The sequence below is a fragment of the Podarcis raffonei genome, chromosome 10, assembly GCF_027172205.1.
Source record: "Podarcis raffonei isolate rPodRaf1 chromosome 10, rPodRaf1.pri, whole genome shotgun sequence".
In the NCBI taxonomy this organism is placed as follows: domain Eukaryota; kingdom Metazoa; phylum Chordata; class Lepidosauria; order Squamata; family Lacertidae; genus Podarcis; species Podarcis raffonei.
In genome coordinates this window covers 50,501,736-50,524,322 of record NC_070611.1, presented here as the reverse complement: position 1 = coordinate 50,524,322, position 22,587 = coordinate 50,501,736, and the positions used below count along the sequence as shown (strand labels likewise).

At 43.6% G+C, this 22,587-nt stretch overlaps 1 protein-coding gene across 1 annotated transcript in view; it reads right to left on the bottom strand.

Annotated features, from left to right (window-relative positions):
- Nucleotides 1–20,819, bottom strand: part of LARGE1 (LARGE xylosyl- and glucuronyltransferase 1) — a 319,140-nt gene extending 298,321 nt beyond the window's left edge. Inside the window, exon 1 of the mRNA XM_053407478.1 lies at nucleotides 19,699–20,819. The gene's annotated coding sequence lies outside the window, so the exon portion shown is untranslated. The remainder of the gene's footprint in view (nucleotides 1–19,698) is intronic.
- Between the last annotated feature and the right edge of the window lie 1,768 nt (nucleotides 20,820–22,587).

Here is a 22,587-nt window from a genome sequence, read left to right as displayed (position 1 = left end):
TTGGCTCCCAGTACGTTTCCGAGCACAATTCAAAGTGTTGGTGCTGACCTTTAAAGCCCTAAACGTCCTTGGTCCAGTATATCTGAAGGAGCGTCTCCTCCCCCATCGTTCTGCCCGGACACTGAGGTCCAGCTCCGAGGGCCTTCTGGCGGTTCCCTCACTGCGAGAGGCCAAGTTACAGGGAACCAGGCAGAGGGCCTTCTCGGTAGTGGCGCCCGCCCTGTGGAACGCCCTCCCATCAGATGTCAAAGCGATAAACATCTACCTGACATTCAGAAGACATCTGAAGGCAGCCCTGTTCAGGGAAGTTTTTAATATGTGATATTTTAGTGTATCTTTCATCTTTGTTGGAAGCCGCCCAGAGTCGCTGGGGAAACCCAGCCAGATGGGCGGGGTACAAATAATAAATTATTGTTGTTGTTGTTGTTGTTGTTGTTGTTGTTGTTGTTGTTGTTATTTTATTTGCGCTAAACAAACATATTGTTGTGGGCTTCCTTTCTCAAATGAATGTGAGAACTAAGGGTGTGTTCACATTACCACTTTAGAATGCAGTGAAATTGCCCCCTCTCCCCACCCCCGGTATATTTCACAGTTCTTTCACCCCAGCTATTCACAGCTTTGTTAATGTCAGATTCATTTTTGTCTCTGAAATGAATTCTGCACGCCAGGTCATTGACTGGGTGGGACATTGGACATCTTTACCCTAAGGAAAGGTGTTTCGCTAGAGATGAATTGGAAACAGTTTAAGGAGTCGAATCAGTGTGAATCCGATGTGAGAAACAACACATTAAAGAATAGAATTTTATAACAAAGTATGGGATACTTATGCATTTGGGGTAATGTCATGTGAACACAGATTAAAAACCCACTGCTAGAAATGCAGTGAGTGTACAGTAAGTGGAAGTGTGAACACAGCTTAAAGTCAAATTAAGATAAAATGGAAGCAGAGTGTGGAAAGTGAAGACAGTGTTACATACACTAACCTCTTGTAACCCACTAGGGGATGGTGCTTTCAAACCTGTAACTAATTGCTGATCTCTATGCTGCTTCTGCATGCAAAACAAATGTTATTACTTCAGTATTCACACTGACAGCTCCAATTAATAGTGCAACAGAAAATTCTTGGCAGAGGGAGCATTCTGGCTGAAGATAATAATGCAGCAATATTAGCCTATAACACTGTTGGATTCAGAACCTTGTCCAAATCAGTGGTTTTGAATCTTCTTTTTTTTAAAAAAAACAACACATAAAATTAGCAATAAGCAGGTTCCCCTCAGAAAGAATCAAAATTGGGTGGGTATATTTTGGGTTGGGGTGGAACTCTATGAAGAATTTTTAAAAGCTTGTATTCATGCCCCCTCACCAATAATTCTTTTCCAGCTCAGAATGTGTGCACGCATATTATTGTACCAGCCCCTGCAAACAACATTTTGGTTTCATCTTCTCTGAACCCACACCAGACTCCATTAGCTATGGTGAAGAGCTGCTTTGAAAGTTAAACACAGCAATCATACAGAGTTTCACTGAGAGGAGTTAATATTAAATAACTTCGGAGCTTACACCTACACAGAAGACCACACTTTGGGCATCTGTGCTGCTAAGGGTTGGTCTAATATACATTCTAAGTTAGAGGAAAAGCTTCTGTGGGAAACAATGTTCTATTTATAATACAGCCAAGCACACCACAAGCTGGACAAATTCATACACCAATTATGGGCTTCAAAAACACCAGTAATATAAATCTGTGTGTCTACTTGAGAAACAGTTTTTCCTGTCAACTAAATCCTGAGTAACAGATTTGTAGTTTGCAGTTCTGCATGAAAATTTCATAAGCTAAACATTTTCAAGCCACCTTTCATAATGCAGAAGCATATTGGGGGAAAGGGTAGCCTAGGACCTTTTCCCTGGCAGGTAAGTCTAAGAGTGTAGAGAATATCTAATGCAGGGAAACATTCAGAAATTCTGTGCACTACCTGATATCTCATATGGTACAGCCCTTCAACGGATATATCTCTGGGGGCTTCTGCTCATGCATTCATGTATTCAATAAGTGTCAAGTATACTAGAAGGAGCTGAGTTTAAGTCATACCCATAAACTCAATATGGTACTAAGCCTAACACTCCTTTCTAGCCTCAGTTCTTCATTTGTAAAGAGGAAATAATAGTGACATATGAATCTATATCATTATTACAAAGACAAACAAAAGGCTAAACTCTTCACACATTAGAAATTATGTGCTACTACTAAGTTAACCACCAATGAAGCTTCAAATGAATTAGAAGTCCATTGTCCTGGGAAAACTCCACAAGGAAAATTCTTTAACAAGTATCTAAATTGCTGTTTCATGGAGGCGTCATATTTATGCTCGGTTGAAAAAAATGTAGCCAAACAGTTCAAAGGAGGCAAAATATTATGAATTCTTGTTTAATGCAAGCATTAAGAAAGTTACACTGACTGGAGCCTGGTTATCCATTACAGCACGCTGTAATTACCGACTTCCATTCTGTTTTATGAGGTATCAGGTTGAAGGAAGAAATGGGATAGCCTTGCAGGGAATGGCATCTGCATATTTCCTGATATAGTGCTTACTAGCTTAGCACGGACACATGAATTCTCACCTCAAGGAGGAATCTTTGAGTGCCAAGCAGTGAACTGACAGCTCCCCACCCCACCCCGCCGACACCTTTACAAATTATCTTGATCAACAAACACATTTTTGTCCCTGAGAGCATGCATTTGGCTGCCTTTTCAGCCAGATCTGGAATCAAAGTGCAGGATGTACCATTAAATCTAAATATGAATTCTCAAGAAGTTGCATTCCAGTTCTCTCAGAGTAAGCTTTCTTCTGATACAGGCATTTTGTTACCTTGCTTTCAACTAGCTGTTGGGCAATGTTACCACAGAAGATTAACAACTGGCAGATACACTATTATGTAAAATCATACTGTATTGAGCTACAGGAAAGATGTTGTTTTGTTTGGAAGCCAATACTACCATAATCAAATTTACAATGTTAATGTTGGTGGATGCCATCTTCCAAAAACTTAAAACTCATAATCAACCAAACAAGTTAGCTTAGAGAAAAATCTAGACTGCAGCAGAGTCACTTGTCATTTTGTTCAATCCTGCAAGCTATGGTTTGTGCTTACTTGGAAAAAACTGGGCTCAAACAATGGTTTCCAACCTTGATTTTCAAGCCTTGCACAAACCATGGTTTGTGCTTTCATCCAAATGGCTTACCTCAAACCAGGAAAATGAGGGTTAAACTGCGACATGAAAGGGAAGTGTGTTACTCTGATGGTTCAGCCAGGCTCATTTACATAGGACCAAACCATGATTTGGCTTCATGTTGGAACCCCTTCATCTCACCCCAATACCATTCAATCAAGTTTAAATGAACACAGAGATGTATCCATTGCTGAAAAGAATAGCTTCAGTGTTCTTCTCTTAACAATGAAGAGTCCATTACAAATTATTGGCTTTATTGTGGTTAGAACTAAAATTATTCAAATTGCAGCTAAGTACCGTATTTTTCGCTCTATAAGACACACAAGACCACAAGACGCACCTAGTTTTTGGAGGAGGAAAACAAGAGGGAAAAAATTCTGAATCCCAGAAGCCAGAACAGCAAGAGGGATCGCTGTGCAGCAAAAGCAGCGATCCCTCTTGGTGTTCTGGCTTCTGGGATAGCTGCGCAGCCTACATTCGCTCCATAAGACGCACACACATTTCCCCTTACTTTTTAGGAGGGAAAAAGTGAGTCTTATAGAGCATAAAATATGGTACCTAGAGCCTACAGAACAGGCTAAACTATAAACAATGCAGACTAAACAGGCTAAACAATAAACTGCCTTCCAACTTTAAAAAGTAGATGAAATTGATGTAAAAGAAAATACTAATTATATTTTTAAATACTTGCAAAGCCTTCAGCACTTTACCAATTTATTATACAGACAACAGAAAAAGAGATGGGAGGAAAGAAACAAAGTACTTTAGAACATTTGACACAGAGTCCATATGGCAAGTGTTGCATTCCAGATGCTACTCCCCGCATTTGTCATTTTCCAGATACTCTTTGCAATTGCCTCTGGAGGGAAAACATGATATTGCACAACTCCCACTTGAACACTTTACACACATCCAGAAAACCAAGCACTTTATGGACAGACTGTAGATACTATCCTACGACTGCAAGAAATAAATGAGAAATTAGGACATCATCAGAAATCAAGCTTGGATTCAAGCATACATGTGCCATGCACACCTAAATCACTGTTTCTTAATACTCCTGGCTGATAGTGACCCTTCCCTGCATGAAAACGTACAACCAAATTGTCTATGAAAATATGCAGTCAAAAGTTGCTTATGAAAATATAATGTGCAGTCCTCTGCATGCCTATTCAGGAATGGCTACCACCAATTCCAGTGCTAACTCACTCTCTCTAAAGTAAGTGTGGATAGGTTTGCATGGCATGCTGCGTTTCAGAGGTATAAGAGGTGCAGAAAAGAAGTGAAAAAAGAAAAAAGAAACCCTCTGCAAGGTTTAAGAGTAAGAGAGAAGAAGGAAACCTGTATCTGAATCCCTGCAGCAATCCAAATGCCATGCAAAGTCTGGGGGATGAGACTGCACTCCATTTGTTACTGATAACATTGGATAGACCACTATGTGAAAGAGCCAGAAATCATGTTCACATGCATGGTCAAGGCAATGTTCTAAGCAAGTCAAACTTTTTAGGTCACCTTTGCTCCAAACACATGGGGAGTTGGAAGAAGGCATGGTGCTTAATCAAAGATCACCTGGGCTTAGATGAGACTGATTTTCTCCCTGACCTCAACCCCTCATTTTAGACACATCCATCCCACTTGCATCTAAATGAATGCCTGAGATTCCAGTAGGTAGACATAGCAGGGACTAGTACCTCTCTTATTTATTTAATAGGATTTTGTATCTGGGCAAAAACTGCACCCTGTATTCCAGTAAGGAGCTGCCTTTTATCCAATTTCCGTGTGCATGCACACACACACTCATGTGTACCTGTGTGTGTATACATCCACACACTTATTAGGAGGCAATAAAATTCAATGTACGTGTTCAAATCCTGCCAAAATTTGCACCTGCCCTTTCCAACAAACAACAACAGTAGCAGTGGCATTTGAAGTGGTACTTCAAAGTGTGTTCAAACTATTTTGCACACATAATTTCAGTGAACTCTTACAAATGGTCTAGTAAAGTAGGCTAGTATTATTTTCATGCAAAAGGAGGAGGGTATTGAAGCTGACAGAATGCTGTCTTTCCAAGACTGCCTAGTGAGTTCCTGGCTGTGAGATCTGAACTGAGAAAACATTGTGGCTCAGTGATCAGGCATTTTTGGTGACTATTCTATAGCACCTCTTGAACTTCAATCTAAATCAATTTAGACTAGATTCCACATGAACAAGCAATTAAAAATTCAAGTCCTTTAACATGGGGACCAGATGTTGTCTACCATCATCTGGGGGCAAGGCTCATCTTCAGACCACCTCCAGTCTGCCCCACAGAACCCTTTTTTAAAAAATCAGGTCCACAGCCTTTCCTCAGGTCCACTCTCTCTTCTGGCAGTTGTGTAACCCTCCTCACTGCCCAGTTCTCTCTTCACCTTTAGGAATATGATGCCTCTTCACTCTGCCTTCATAAAACAGTTATTAAAGGAGGGTTCTGTGGCAGAGAAATGACACTTATTTCAGAAAACCAAGTATATTTACTGCAGAGAGTTCTGCCAGGTACCCGCTGTCTTCTACAAGAGAATGGTTTTTCATTGTTACTGATATTTTTAGTTATTTCAGAGTTATTGAATTTCTATAACACCTCTTGCTGATATCAAGGTGTTTTACAGCTTAACAAATGCCATATGAAGGAGGAAAGAGCTAGGATTCAAAGACAGCTAGACTGCAATGTAGTACTGCTCTGTTCAGTTGAATATCCTTGAAGTGCTAATTCCACTCACACAGAGTAACTAACAGGCCTCACTAAGAGTCCATTCAAAACCACTCCCTTGGGCTCCTCACCTGTTTTGAATCCAGACTCAAAATGGGTTTGCGATTATATGGACAAGGAAAGATGGTGATTCTGCAGCCTGCTGCTCAAAAAGAAAAATGCATCCGTTTCCTTAATTTTTAGCAAATGCAGAAAGCTAGTTAAAAGTTTCCCAAACAACCATGTTGCTTGGAGTGTCAAAAGAAACTGATGAAGTGTGGAGTTTGTGGGTGATTTAAAAATTGTTGGCTAGCTGGGATGGGGGTGGATCTGAGTCTGACAGGTTGATCTGATAGGTTAACCTGGATCAATTAGCACAATTTATGTGGGGTCTGAAAGCACATGAGGCCACTAAGCAAGTCTAGGTCTGGTGACTGCATGGATGGTGTCTGAGAACCACATCTATGCCACACCTGGGTTCCATGCTAGAAGGCAGGAAGGATATAAGTTATATATATATATATAATCATTATGAATTCAGTGCCAGTCTACAATGAAGAGGTAGACATGAGCACATACATTTTTTAAGTTAAACAAATACGAATTAAGTAGAAACTTTGAAACAATAGATTAAGGCTCCAAAATTATCACTCCTACCAAACTGAATAGAACCTTCTTCTGAGTAGCATGCATTGGATTGAACTACACAAACAATTTAAGTGTGAACAACAGGTGCTCTTGGTGCTTCAATTTATTACTTGCCCTTCACCCTAAGGTCCCAGGGTGGGTTACACCAATTTCAAATACAACATTAACAACAATTTCGAAACTTACAATTACAAGAAAAAAATGTAATCACAAAAATAGAGTGGGTTCCGGAAATATGCACCTTATATATACTACAGTTTACATATGCCGCAGCAAGCATGGTCAGTGGCCAAGGATTATGGGAGTTGTAGTTCAGCAACATCTGGAGAGCCAAAGGTTCCTCACAGCTAACAGTAAAAAAGAAAGGCAGCCTTCTTTTAAAAGGGCATTCCGTGTTTGTGCCACCACAACAAAGAAGGCACCTGCACCAAATTCCTCTAAGCAACATAACACAAAGCAAAGCCTCATCTCTTCCTAGAGAAATGTCAAGGGGTCTCCTTCATATGGCAGCTTTTACCACACAGTGAACCATTTGTGTGTAGCATTTCACCAAAGACTGGACAAGGTTCACAATGCCACAGCAAAACATCCAGAATGAATGCTTTAAAGGGAAGGGATGCCCAGGGCATATGGCAGTCTGCTGCACAAAGTTTATCATGTGGAAGGATTCACCACATGGATTGATTCCATTTCCTGACTGCTGTTGTTGGCATCTGTCTTTGGAGTGCACCTTTAGGGGTGAAGTCAAACAGTTGAAAGGTTACAGCGCCTGCTATGGCTGTAGAGACTGATATGGAAGAGGCATGTTTTGATGCAGCTGGGGCAAATGAAGGCATCTGGTTGTTCTGCTGCAGATGCACGATGGTGTTTCTTTTCCCTGCGCTCCTCCCAGCAGTCATTCCTCCTCTGGTCATTGCTATATATGAATGGCCTGGCTGTCTCCAGGCACTGCAGTCATCTGTAAAGGTTTCCCACATGGCGGGGTTGTCGTTGCCAGCCTTCATGTCATGTCTGCAGAGTTTGTTCTGCCAACAGGCCTAGTGCCTGAAGCCAGCTCCCTGTAGAGTATGTCTTTGGGGATCCTGCCATCTTCCATTCTGTGGACAGGACCAAGCCCATGTAGATGTGTAAAGCCAAGCTTCAGAAAGAGCTGCAGAAGGAAACCACAAGTTTAAGCCAAATTCTCTGCCCAAGGCAGGAGATTCAAATCATTAAGATGACCCAGAAGAGAAAGCAAGGGATGCCAAAATGCAGCATGCCAAAGGCATGTGCAAGAAAACAAAATCATTTTATGGGTGATAGTAGGTAAGACACACGCAGGAGATCAAGCTGCAATTGCACACAGATATTATAATTAGCACAGGCATTAGAAACATACTTGGAAAAGTGCTGTGCAGACAGCTTGGCTATAGGAATACAATTTAAGATGCTGAGGGCATAGCACGTATCCCAGTTTACACTTGTGATACATGAGCCAAATGGCTTGGTGAAGTGTACAGACAGAATAAGCAATCTCCTCACACATCTCAAGATTTCCGAGACCCCTGGAAGCAACAGAAAGACTGTGCAATGAAGGCAGTCTCCATGTCACATATCATTCAATACCTTATGACCAACAGGTGGAGCAACAGTCAACCTGCGAAGACCGATTCTAGCAATCACAACATAATTATGGCCTTGAAATGTTTTGTGGTTTTTTTTAAGAGGGAAAAAGCTGGCTATCATATCTGCCTTTCCACTTTCATTTTACAAGGTGGCTTAGAAATAATAAAAGTCAAATGAATACATAGTCAGTGTATGAAGCCCATAAGTGTAAATCCAGAATCCAATGGGTAGGGAGAGAGGGAGCCACCACAACAGAAGAGCAATAAAGTCACCATTCATTAAAGCAGGCATGGGCAACCTCGGCCCTCCAGATGTTTTGGGACTACAACTCCCATCATCCCTAGCTAACAGGACCAATGGTCAGGGATGATGGGAATTGTAGTCCCAAAACATCTGGAGGCCCGAGTCTGACCATGCCTGCATTAAAGGCTCCAGAGAATAAAGCAGACTTCACAACACTTACAACTTATTTCTTTTTCTGTCTGTCATTGCTACCTCCCATTCTTTCCCCAGGCGGAAGTAGAGGGCAGCTCACCATAAACAAACAAATATAAAAATAAAACAATGATCAACATCACCACCAATCAGTAGCAGTAAAAATACAAAGTTGTTTACAATCTGAAAGCCTAGACAAGAAAACAATGATAGCAGCAAGCCACTGTTTCTGCAATGGGCAAGCACCTTCTAAGCAATTTCTGTGAAAGGAGAGAGTGTGTGGTGTGTGTGGCCACCTTGTATATTTTTCCTGATACTGAAGAATGCTCCCTGCTATTATACAGCAACAGCATCATTTTGTGTATGTGTTGTGTGATCTCCACAATTAGGATTAGCAAGACATGGTTACTTCCATGGTAAGCCTAAGGTTGTTGGGGCTGGTTGTCTCTTTAATTTTGTGCTGTGCCATGCACCCCTTGGCAACTATTTTGCAGTATGCCCCCCCCTCCACAGCTATTTTGTGATTGGTGCCCATGGCATTTTCTCAAAATTCAGAATGTGCCCACTGGTCAAAAAAAGGTGGCCTAGATCTCTCTTACATATATGATCTCACCAGCCAAACACTTAGTTAGTTAGCTAAATTAGTGCTGCCTATTTTATTCACCAGCAAGAATGTGTCTTTATCCAAGGACTTGCATTCATAAAATATTGATCAATGGGCATGGACACAAATAGATCCTAAGAAGGAAGAACAGAGGAACATGCAAGAGTAAGGAAAACGAGAGAAGTGAAGCTGTTAGAAGTTGTTGGGTGAAGACGGGAGGTGTTTGCATCTAGCCTATTACAGTGATTTTGCTTATGATCTAAGTGCAACACATAGAAGTCAACAGAAACATATTAAATCCTCTGAAGCTATGAAATAATGCATGGTTGAAGTCACAGCAGGGGAGCCAACTGCCCCCCCTCCTAAAAAGCATTAGCCCTAGAACAAGTGGTGTTTTTGCATTACAAGGTTATGGCTAAAAAGAGAAAAACATTTTAATTTACCACACAGTCATGAAGGGAGGAAGAAAAGGATGCTTTCCTTCATTATTTCCTTTCAAGAACACAGTGGAGAATCAACGCCTCCAGATCAGATTCCCCATTCAAATGCACCTACATAAAGACCAAACATCCACCACAGATCCACCTTATATAGCCAAACTAAGAACAAACAAAACAGGATCTGAAGTGGTTCTAATTCAATGAAGTTGTCTACTCAAATTCAGCTTGATTATTCCAAACCTGGTACTGCACATATAGCACACTGTTAGAAATATAACCCTATCTGCACCGAAAAGCAATCAGAATGAGAATGTCTTTCACCACTTCCATGAGATGCTCAGTGTCAAATTGACCTACAGGCTGTACTGTGTATTAAACTTTATTTATAGCCATCTTGCCTCTAAAACCAGCAAAGCGTAAATTGTTACACCTTCTATCCTATACTATCCCTTGCTCCTGAACAGACATTGAAAAGATTCCTATCTTTCTCTAGCTTCCTCTACGTTCTCAATTTGAGCTCTCCTATCAGGGGGAGAGAGAAAAAATCTGAGCCTTTAGGTAGTGAAATGTGTTTGACTTACTCTGGCCTGTCACACAACACACAGATATGAACTTTCTCCAAGAGAAGGAAATTATACAGCTGAAGGCCATCTACTGTAAACACCTTTTAATATTATTATGCACATAGTTCCCACTCTTAAGCGATTGTCCTCATTATCGACAAGCGGAAGCCAGTAGACAAGCCAGACTAACAGTCATCAAAACTAATAGGGCAAGACTGAGCCTCCAACACATCACACTCTGGCACTGTTTTATGAAAGGTGAGATTCCAAAGCCCAACTGAATTTAAATGATTTTGTCCTCAAAGCAGGTGGCAGGTTCATCACAGCAGGTTGACAATGTTTCAGTGGAGACAATGCAGATTCGCCTGCCTATTCACCACCAGAAGTACTCTGCGGGATGGCACTTTGCAGACACAATGGCAACTAAGCAGAAATATTTCTTCAGAGTACAACTGCTATCATATAATCTTCAGGAATGGGCCATATTCAGGGTTGCACAGATGCTGCTAGAGCAGAGGAAATCTGTAGAATATGGCATTGTGCATAGAATTCAGCTTCCTGGGGTTCTTAACTTTGCTTATTAGGTTTTTTCTTTTTTTTCTTTTAAAGATTCTAAGCCATTGTGATTGCAGAGATCAGGTTAAAAATGCGAAATGTCATCTACTGAAATATCAGAAGCCAGAGTTGGGGAGCTAGATTTCTAGGAGTTAGAAGGAAAGATTTATTCAGGTTGCAAAACTGATTTTCTAATGGTGCAGCATCTGCATTCTCTCAATACAGATTTTTTTTCTCTTTTTTTAAGCATAAAGAACACAAAGCCCAGGCTGTACTTTCGTTACCTGATTCTGGCTATCTCCCTTCCACTTACTTTTGCTTCAGGCCCCTTGTGAACCAAAGCCACTTATTTCTATAAGACATTTCTAAGCAGTGCATGTAAAGACAATATATAGAAAACGGAGCAAGAAAACAAGAAAAATGTACCATAAAACCAAACACTACCTTAATAATGCCTGGTGGTACAAGAAAGTCATAGTCACGCACTTGACCCTGTGCTGGGAGGATGCCTGAGGACAGTCATTGTCACAGCGGCTACAGTCAAGCCACTATTCCACAGGCTATGAAGCCATTGAGAGAATTTATCAAGGCTAGTGGGCAGACCCCACCTAAACTCCAGGGCCTGGAGAATGCTGGGATCCTGTTGACTCCATGTGGGATACCATCCAAATCAAGTAAGATGTTTACTAAAAGTAACAGGGAATCAGTGATAGGAAAGAGAGGTGATGAGAAAGCAAATGAAGGGCATAAGAATGTAAGACCAAGTTGGATCAGGCCTGTGTCCCATCTATACCAGCCTCCTGTTCTCACAGTGGCCAACCATATGGCCAAGCAAAACATCCTGCAGTTTCCAGGAACTAGTATTCAGAAGCATACTGTTTCCAACAGCAGAGGAAGAACATACAGTATCTAGCATGGCTAGGAGCCACTGGTATCCTTCTCCTCCATGAATTTGTCCAATCCTCTTTTAAAACCATCCAGGGTTGGTGGCTATCACTGCCTCTGGTGAGAGTTTAAGTATGCACTGTGTGAAGAAGTGCTTTATTTTGTCTGTCTTCAATCTCCATATATTCAGCTTCGCAGTGCAGTGCAGTGATTAGCATACTGACTAGATCCAGTGAGATCTGGGTTCAGATCTGCCTTCAGCCACAAAGCTCATTTGATGAGCTGAGAGCGCACTGTCTCAGCCTACCCTACATCACAAGGTTGCTGGGAATATAAAATAAGAGAAAGGGCTGTGTATGCCACCCTAAGTGACTTGAAGGGCATGAGATAAAAGCAATAAATAAGAATAAGAGTTTAACCTGTGGCATTGTGCAGGTATGTAGTGCCATCTGTGAATTATTTTAAAAAGTATTTTCTCTCATTGACTTAAAGAGTCTCCCCCCAAGAAGTTTTGGGCCTGCCTGCATGATCAATTTGCCAGTGCAAGCTTTCGAGCACTGGAGTTATGTATGAAAAAGCCATCTCTGGGAATCTGGAGGCAATGCTTTAAGTGAACAGAGACAAATCACTGCCTTCTATCCTTCTGTGCCCATGTATGAGCTATGAAGGAGCTGAAGCAGCTGGTGGACCTTGGAGAGCTTATCAGCATGAGTCATATCAGCGAAGCAGCTGAGGAGAAGGTGGACATCAGTCAGGCAAACAGAAATCACAAATATGGCTGTAGCGGTTTCTTTGAGTTCTGCCTTCAGAACCAGGTCTTTTATACACCTTAAAATTGTATTCCAAAGTCTGCAATTGCAACAAACGCTACCAGGAATAAACCAAAGCTCTTAATAAACATCATGACTAGTTTCAAGCCTCTTGAATCAAAAATAATTTGCTCAAAATGAAAATACAGCATTTTACACAATACTTTTCATCTCCAAGACACTTCACAAAGATTAATTAAAATGTACCAAAGTTGTTCTTGTGTTTTTTAAAGACTGCCATCTTATCAGAAAGAAAGTCAAATGTTTTTGGGAAAGCCATGAGCAGGGCATGGAGGCACTAGCAGTTCCTCATTGTGTGCATCTCAGCATCTGTTATTTTCAGATACAGTGCTTCTGAACATGGAAATCTCATTTAGACACCATTCCTAATAAACCATTAATAAAAGTATCTACCTATGAATTTTTATAACCTTTGATTAAAACATCATCACATCATATGTTAGTGAATTCCACAGGTCCTTTTTTGTCTGTCCTGAATCAACCAACAAATTTCATCGTATGATCCAGAGTTCTAATGCTATGGGGGGGGGGAGGAGCTCTTGTGCACTTTCTCCATACTTTTCCTGAATTTATAAACCTCATATGTCCCCCTTATGTTTACTTTTCTAAACTTAGAATACCCAACAGCATTCTGGTTGAAAAACACTCCTGACAATGTTTCCTGCCCTCTCTCTGACTTGGCTTTGTGACATCGTCATATTGTCGAATATGATTGGCTGTACCATGTCATCACACTGCCTACATGAACCTTGATTGGCAGGAATATTCTCAGGAATAAGTCACTTAAAAAAAACACAAACAAACAAACAAAAACATCAGCTGCAGATTGTGGGATGCAGCAACTATCAACATGTAATGTAAGCAAAGAGTTTGTTGAAACTTAAAAATCCCCTTCTCACTCCAGAATATGTGGGCATACACTCAGCACAACCACAATTGACTAGCAATGAGTGGTTATTAACATTCCTGATGAGACTGACCAAGAAGCCTGAGCTCTAGGAAATTATACTAGAGATTTCCAGCAACAGACCTGCTCTAAACCCCATGGAAGATTGGGCAAAGCCTCTTGGGGAGTTTAACAAAATTTGGATTTGTCTTAATGGTATAAATAAGGAGCAACCAAAAAACCAAATTAGGTCCAAAATGGAAATGAAGCCAGAGGAGCAGGAAATGCAATTAATGCACAATACATTCACACTGACTGGGATTTGCCCTACCATTAAGGTGAGCATCTAGCTTCCATAGTTTTTTCTATCTAGTGGTTCACCACTGGGAGAAAGGATTCCACACACAAGGTCAAACCATTCATTGAAGAACACTGCACTTCTATATACTTTACACACTTAATGCTTCCTCAAGGCCAAACTAAGGCGGTTAGGTCCAAAATGGAAATGAAGCCCCTGGGGCAATTTCCCCCAAAGCTGCCCCCTTCCTCCCTGAAAGTAATGCATGAAATGACATTAAAAAAAACAAACTACATTTTTCAAAAAACAACAACACACACATGTCTTTGCCATTCTGGGTGGTCCTATTAAATGTATTGTAACCATATATTGGCTATTGGCATTTTCTAAGGGACTGGCACAACTATTTACAATGTTTTTGTTCATTCCATGGTTGCATATGCCCATCATTATATAAGGACAGTTGACATGCAGCTTAATCCTATGCATGCTTATTCACAAGTAGGTCCCACTGTAAACATCTGAGCAAATGGGCACAGGATAGTACATTTCAAGCAGCAACCACCAAAAGGAAATAGTAGTGATTATTATTTATTAAATGTGTGCATCACCCTTCATCCATAGATCTCAGGGCGGCTCACAATGTAAAATTACAGTATAACAAACACAAAATACATAATGAAAGTAAGAACAAAAAAACCCCAATAATCTCCCCTCTTACAGACTATCACTTCTCCTTGTAATATGTTGCTGTAGGGGAGGGACTGTGAGCAGCATTTGAAATTTACCAGGTGCATTTTGCACCTGGCTTGGGGCCACTTGAGACCAAATGAAGATGTCTGAGCACCAGGATGGTGCCTGATGTCTACACCATGTGGAGGTGCGTGCCTGAGGATCCTTGGATCTTGACTAGCGACAAATCCTATAGAATCTGTTATGTTTTATCTGCACAATCAGAATGAATTTCAGGAACCAAAAAGTCGTATTGAAAAATATGACTTTCGAGTCATCTTGCCCCCAAAATGGAAACTAAGGATTCAGTTTTGGTGACTGTAACCCTAGCTTATATATCTGAGTTTCCAACATTGTTTATAGGTAACATCACAGGAGGGATGTTTCTATAAAGAAGGTGCAACTTGTTTCTAGAGAGAAGGTGCAACTTGTTATTATTTTTGCTACTTTCAGGAATTTTTGCTACTTTCAGGAATTGTAATGTTGCCAATGTAATGCTGTTACATTCATAGTATCAAAATGTTTTCTTTGTATGCTGTTACATTTGCTATTATGTTCCTACTTTTTTATTCCTGCTACAAAATTGTTTTTGTGATTGTTGATTTTGCGATTCATTGCTGTTTTCCTTTCATAAGCCGCTTTGAACAGTTTTTATAGTAGGTGATGAATTCCTACCACCAGCAGCCAGCAGCTTTTGAATCACCAAGCAAAAAGCTACTCACTTTCCGAAGCCAGTTTGCACCGAAATCTGGGTTACAAGAAAGGAAAAATATTCATTAAAAAGGACTGGATTCTGAAGAGCAACATGCAATTACTCCTGTCAAAATGAACAAGAATATCCCTGTGCAGGTTAGGCAGGCTTCGTAACGCACTGCATCTTGGTACAGAATTTATAAGAACGCTTCATTTCCACAAGAGATGTACAAAGCAACATATGCTCAAGAAAACTCACAGGAGAGATGTTCTGTGCACCAACACAATTTATCTGTCAAGAGAATGACCTTACCTAGGTGAAAATGTACTTACAATTATCATTCTGTGCCAGAAAAGGACACAAATATTTTGTTACAAGCTCACGGAGTATAAATTCTACCTTCTTCTGCGCTGCAGTTTATTGAGAGGACACTCTTTAGAATTCCAGAAAAGTTCAATAGCTTGCAGACGGTATCTGGCTTTTTAATATTCAGTGCTATTCCTAGCTCTCTTTCACACATACTCCAACATCTGAAAGGATTATTATCCTTCTGTATAATGCAACCCAAAATCCATCATATCTTATGTGAAAACAGAGGAGAGCAGCCAGACCCTTGCCGATTAGTTTAAGCCCTCTATCACTAGTATATTCTTCCCTACGCATTTCCAAAGTATATTAGAGGAACAGTATTTGCTAATGGATCAATGGAGATGTTCAGCCACAGCACACATTCCAGACAGGATATATGAAAGCAACAAAGGCAATGTGGGGATCCAGCCTTAATATCCATTAACTAACGTGGGTTCTCACCCCCCCCAAAGCTACTAGCCCATCAATGACTCTGCAGTAAGTTCATTGTGGATTTTACATGGCCACTAAGCCCTGCTGACCACAGGATTTGTAAACCACCACAGACAACCAAATCAGTAGGACAATCCAAGTTTAAACTTCAGATCTGTTTGTGTTTTTATAGATTTGTAGTTGACAAGGCCTGTCCCGCAGTCAGTTCTGAGTCCTTAGAAAAACGCACACCTTGAGAGACTGCATCTAAATGCTTTGCAAGTTACTATTTGGTACTTCATGCTCAACTGTATCACACTTCAGCATTCCGATCTGCTTAGGTTTAGTTAAGATATTTCCCTCTGCTGCAAGTGTGTTTACAGATACCAATTTGTCTTAAGCACAAGACCTCTTGGCAATAAGGGCTTGGTATTCTCACTTATTATAGCAGCTTATTGTGACAGTATCTAGGTTTCCAACACTGGGGCGGGCGGGTGGGCAGGGGCTGAGGCAGTAGCAATACTAGTCCCTCTAGCATATTGCTGAAGTAAGAGGCTGAAGAATACAAATAGCAACACACTCAGCACTATTTCTGTGTTAAGTTAAAATATTGCCATTTCCAGCAGAGCACTTCTCGAAAGTGTAAGCAACCTTAGGTTAATTTATCAAAGTTCCTGTACTTCTTATGTGCAAAACTGTCAATAAATAGTAATTTATATGATATTTTAAGTTTAACTCATTCACATGTACAAGTCCCCTTTCCTGTGGGAGTCACCATCAACGGACAGGGAACCAAGTTTCAAGAAGGTACACATGTATATATCACACACTTACTCTGATTTAGCTGTTACTCTCAGGTACATACAGTTAATAAGGTGCATAATTTAGACTCTCCATTGCATATGTATGCTTGAAAGAATGTTTTTTTTTACAAAAACACCAAGTAATATTGAAAAGTAAGTAAATATTAGAGGGTGGTTAAAGGTGTGTTAAGGCTAGGACAATAAAAATTGTGTGACTTGCCTAAGAACCTATTCCAGAATTAAGACTCAAACTACTGAGGTCCAATCCAATGGCCATTTCAGTTCTCTCCAACTCAGTTTGAGAAAGAAAAAGCATCTGTGAAATATTCCATTAGGCAGGAAGCATTGATCAATTGGCATTTTCCAAATGATGTTCTAGGACTCTAGGTTTAGAATTTGTGCCCTTGCCAAATTCCTCTCCATTCCAACTTCAAGTAGTAATTTGGAGTGAGGGGGAGACTGAATAATGACTCCCCAACTCAAAACATCTGCATTGGCACATTTGCCTGCAACACTGGCATAACATCATGATTTGTAATGAGCTCTGGCATAGTGGATGGATGCCCCGTTCTAAGCATTTGTTAGCTAATGCAGTAAGTCTAATATCCATAATCTTAATACACATTTACTTGGTAGTAACTCCCAATTATTTCAGTTGAACGTATTTCCAAATGAACATGCTTAGGAACAGACTAAAAGAGGCAGCATTTCCTGAGCTGTTCTGTCCAAAGACCAAACAATGTGCAGCCCATGCAAAGTTTGATATACCCAATCCCAGCTACACTGAAGCTGTGCCCAATTTATGTAGCACTTTTTAATATGCGAAATGCATTTTTTTACACCTTGCATTAGATACCCCTCTGCCAAGTTCTCACAGGTCCCATACAAACCAAATTCTATACATGACAAAGTGAAAGGTGCATCCTTGCACACAATGCCAGCTACTCAAAATTCTGCTGCAGTTTAATTAATCCATTTTCACATATGCCTCTAGCATCAGTCAACCAGGAAGAAAGCCTTTGGTTGCTAGCTGGCAACAGCACACCTGCCCAGTAGTTGTTTCTTCTTCTTTTTTTAATGAAGGTAAGACAGAAAAAGGAAAGCCCCCACCCCACCCCCCAATTTGAGGTAATGCTCAGAAGAGAAGCATATCAGATGGGCTCTGGAATACATAATATGAACCAGGAACCTCTCCAACAGCACTTACATGAAGCACTGCCAAACTTCATATTATCTCTACAGAGTCACTAAGTTGTTTATTTGTTCCCCAAGGAGATCAGCTAAATGAACTAAATGACACAATTCACACAGACTGATAACAGCAGAAATCTGTCCAAGACACCAAACCTAAAGCAGTACAAGGGAAGAATCCGCCCCAATTAAACAGCCATCTAGCTGAAAGCAATCTGTTCCTTGAAAGTGTCCCATTTAACCAGATTGTCTATTAAGAGGGTATTGACTTTAATAAATTCAGAGAGGACTGAAATAATGTTTACAGCCCATTCATCCTGGAAAAGAAGTGGACACAGCTGATAATGTGACAACTCCTTATTGAACCTAATCGCTTAAGTCAAACCAGCCAGAAAGCTTGCTTCTTGAAATGTTGAAGTGACCTTTCAAGCATGCTCATTAACTCTCCCTCCCTCCTTCCTGATGCCCCTCATGCAGATACACAGCAATTATTTGTTGATACAGCAGAAACGCTTAAAAAAAACTATTATACAAGGTATACAACAAAGACCTTTTAGCCTGCGGAATAGGCAAGTTTTCAAGATACACAGGGCTGCACATTTAAGCACAGTTCTTCATCAATATCTCCTGCCCCAGGCTAGCTTTGATGGTTTTGCTATCCAAGATTCTCATCTCTCCACACATTAAACAAAACAAAATCCCTAAGGCTGCAATCCTAATGACCTATGCTAGTAGAATGGTTCAAGAAATGAAGCAAGTAGTAATTGACTCTTGAGCATACATGCTAAGGTTCAAAGAGAGCCTATCTGCCTCCTTTTTCTCCCCAATCTCAAAATCTGCTCCTCTACTTGGTGGCTAAGATCCACACACACATACTGACACCTCAACAGACAACAGTTTATCCATAAACTCTGAACAGGTTCTTCTGTCCATTCCACCCTGGATACTTTTCACAAGTTACACACAACTCAACAGTGATGTTGAGAGGATTCAGTTCCATCAAACATTTTGCTCTTTACTTTGGAATTCATGGGGGTATTAAAGCTTCACTTTGAAGATGGTCTGTTTTTGAGTACCAATACCCAAATGACACCCTTTCTGAACAGCAAGTAAATAAAGTCAATAGCCCACTTCTTTGCTTACAGAGGTCTCTGTGACTTTAAGTAAATCCTTTGCACATCAGTGAAGTGAATGCAGGTGGCAACTGCCATCTTCCTGACTTTTTGTATGTCTTGGACGGGCAATAAGCATCATAACTATTTTTTGAGCAAAGTGTATGCGAATGAATCCAGTCCTAGACAAATGACTTGCCTTCCAAATCAAACCCGGTCTCCTTTTAGCCACCGCCAATGGAGATAACTGGCGGTGGTGCGTTCCTTCGACCGGCTCAAGACAACTGCGATCCTACCAACATTCACGGAAATCTGGGAGGCTTGCTTCGGAGTAACCGTGCAAACAACAATGGGCTGCACAGAAAGGAGCGCAGCTCTTGAGAGATGGCTGCGATTGTGTATCTCGAAAAGAAGCCCAATTCGTCAGGAAGAAGAACACACCAAACGAGGCAGCAGCAGCAGAAGTGAGGCTGGAATTCCATCCACGCCTACTTGGGGATGAACTCCAGCGAACAAAACGGGACTTTCTTTCACGTAAAATGGGCGTCGGATCCGGCCACACGCTTATTTAAAGGGGAATACGGAGGAGAAAGAAAGAAGAGACGGAAGATGCTCCCCCTCTTCTTTCTCACAGAGCAATACCCGGCTCAGCATCACCGCCCAAGCCCAAAACAGCCTCTTACCTTCTCTGTTGCTGCCGCTGCTGCTGCGGAGAGGTGCCTTGCCAAGGGAGGGGGGATCCCCTGTCAGGCTGGCCGCTTCTAAGCCGGGCAGCTGTTGGGCTCCTTCTCGGAACCAAAGGCGGCCGGAACAGACGCAGATCCCCTTCTTTCTACCAATCTAATTTGCTCGCGGGGGGGAGGGAGCGATGGTCAGGCTGCGCGAGAAAAGCAGGCGCCGATCCAGCGCTTTCGGAGGATCTCTCCGGCGGTCCCAGACTATAAGGCAGCTCAGCTGGTCCGATCTGCGTGCGAGCAGCGGAGGAAGCGGGGCGGGGGAGAGAAGCAGGAGGAGGAGGAGGAGGGAGAACCGGGAGCCCCCCTCCCCGGTCGCCTGCTCAGGGCCTGCCGGCTCCTCCTTCCCCCATGCTGTCCTGGGGGGGAGGCAACCCCCGTGGCCCGCCGGGCGTCTCGCGCTGCGCCCAGGCCCCCTCGCGCGGCCCGCGGGGTTGGCCCGGGGAGGGGCACGTCCCGTTAGCTCCGCTGCGGCCTCCCCGGGGCCTGCAAGCACGCCGGGCGGGGGAAACCCAGGCCCGGACAGGGCTCGGAGAGGCTGGTGTGGGGAAGCCCCTCAAGAAGGTCGCGGACAACGAAGAGGCGGCGGCGGCGAGGCAGCCCGGTCTGCGTGGCCGCTGGGTGCCGCTCGGGCTGCCTTGGCGGCGGCGCTTCAGTCACTCGCTCTCCTTCCCAGCAGCGCCGAGCCGCCGGCTCTCCAAGTGCCACCACTTCGGCAGCCGGCTTCGGCGCTCCCGGGAGAGCCGGGCTGCCCCCCGCCCGGAGGGATAGCAGGCAGGAAGGCGGGCTCCGGGCGGCGCTAAGCGAGGCTGGCCCCTAGTGTGGCTACTGGCAGGCAGGCAGGCGGGCTGCTTCTCTCTCTGTCTTGCTCGCTGAGGGGGAAGCCGACTAAGGCGCCGCCGCCGCCGCCGCTGCTCCGCCTCAGCTCCCGTTGCCAGCAGGCTGCGCGCCCTCGCGCCCGCCCCAGCCCGAGGAAGTGGCCGCTCGCTCAGCAGCAGCTGCAGCCACTGAGGATCTGTGTCATGTCTGTCTGTGCAGCGGAGGGGATGGGCGGCGAGGAGCCGAGGCGGGGCCAGCCCGCCGACACACACACGCCGCCCTGTGACAGGCGGCGAGCCAGGGCCCAACCAGGAGCGGCCCCCTGCTGCAGAGCCCTCCCCCTTCCAGCCGCCCTCCCCTCGCTTGTCGCCTCACGGAGGAGAGAGGCAGAGAGAGGAGAAGGGAGCGGAGCTCGCGAGTTAGTGGAGAGGGTATTTCACTTCACCGCGGTGGCTAGACTGTGGGGAAAGAGCCGGAGGGCGAGCCTTTCCCCCGCTCTTCCGCTTCTTCTCTGTCCCGCTTCTCGCACCTCCCGGCGGAGGCGGTGCCTAGCTGAGGAAAAAGTCCGGAGAAACCCCGCGAAGTGCTGGCGGCGGGCACCAGCGCGGACACGCTCTCCGGCTCCTCACGCGCCCGCCTCCTGCTTCTTATGGGAGTCTAGAAGGAGCAGTAGAGGCGGCTATCATAATCCGAGTGAATAACGGCCGCCAGCTTCTAGCCATGTGCGTGTGTCTCTAGGCAGGGAACTGGCGGTGGCTCCTTCTCCCTCGGGCGGGCTGCGGCCACTCAGGAGCCCGTCTGGGCTTCCGTTCTGCCCTCCTCCGCCTCTTGCGCTCCGCTGGGCCGGCCGGAGTTACACAGGGTGGGGATGAGGTTGGAAAACCCACCCCGGAGCCGTTCACACGACGACGCCTTCGCGTGTTCCAGAGCGGGGGGAGGCCCTGTGCAAGTTCTGGGGCCAAGAGGGAGCCCGGCACAAAGGGCTTTGAAAGCGGGGAGGCAGTTTTAGCGTCTCCGAGCTCGCTGCGGTCTTCCGCAGTTTCCATGGGGACAACGCGGCGAAGTTAGCGCCCTCAGCCCCTCGTGAGCCTGTTGTGCAGACTCGCGCGGCGCTAAGGCGCCCTGTGTCTAGTCCTGGCTAAGTGTTGCCAGCGCCCTGTGCACTTCCAGGGACAAAGGCGGAGGACAAAGTCAATGAGGAGCCCTCCAGATGTCGTGGACCACCACTCCCATCAGCCCGGGGGAGTCCCAGCAGCAGCAGGCAGGGCAGCGCGTTGGCGACTCCTTATTCTGCGGGACTTCCAGCTACTCTTGTCTCCCGCAGAGGGTTTCCCATCACCTGATCCTTTAACCTGGAGATACCAGAGATTGAACCTAGCCATCCTCCCACTGGACTCTCTTTTCCAGGAAAGTAAATATAGGTGTCTTAGGAGTGGACTGCTTAAATTGTCCCTGAACCATAGCTGTCAACGTTTCCCTTTTGTAAAGGGAAATTCCCTTATTCCGAATAGGATTCCTTGCAAGAAAAGGGAAAAGTTGACAGCTATGCCCTGAACCAGTCTGACCTCGGTTTCAAATCGAGATCCCTTCCCTTTCATGTTTGTTACTCACAGCTGTAGAGTTGGACTTCTTTCCCTCCCTCCATTTCCTCATTAAAGATGTACAGTGGTACCTCGGGTTAAGTACTTAATTCGTTCCAGAGGTCCGTTCTTAACCTGAAACTGTTCTTAACCTGAAGCACCACTTTAACTAATGGGGCCTCCTGCTGCTGCCATGCTGTCGGAGCATGATTTCTGTTCTCATCCTGAAGCAAAGTTCTTAACCTGAAGCACTATTACTGGGTTAGCGGAGTCTGTAACCTGAAGCGTATGTAACCTGAGGTATCACTGTAATGGGTTAATCCCATATGGCTCACAGGTGCATGATGTTTCAGCGCAACAAAATAACATCTAATAATTATGCTGCCATCAAAATGTCAATATTCCACATATTAAAATAATATCTAATGTCCTGGTCCCA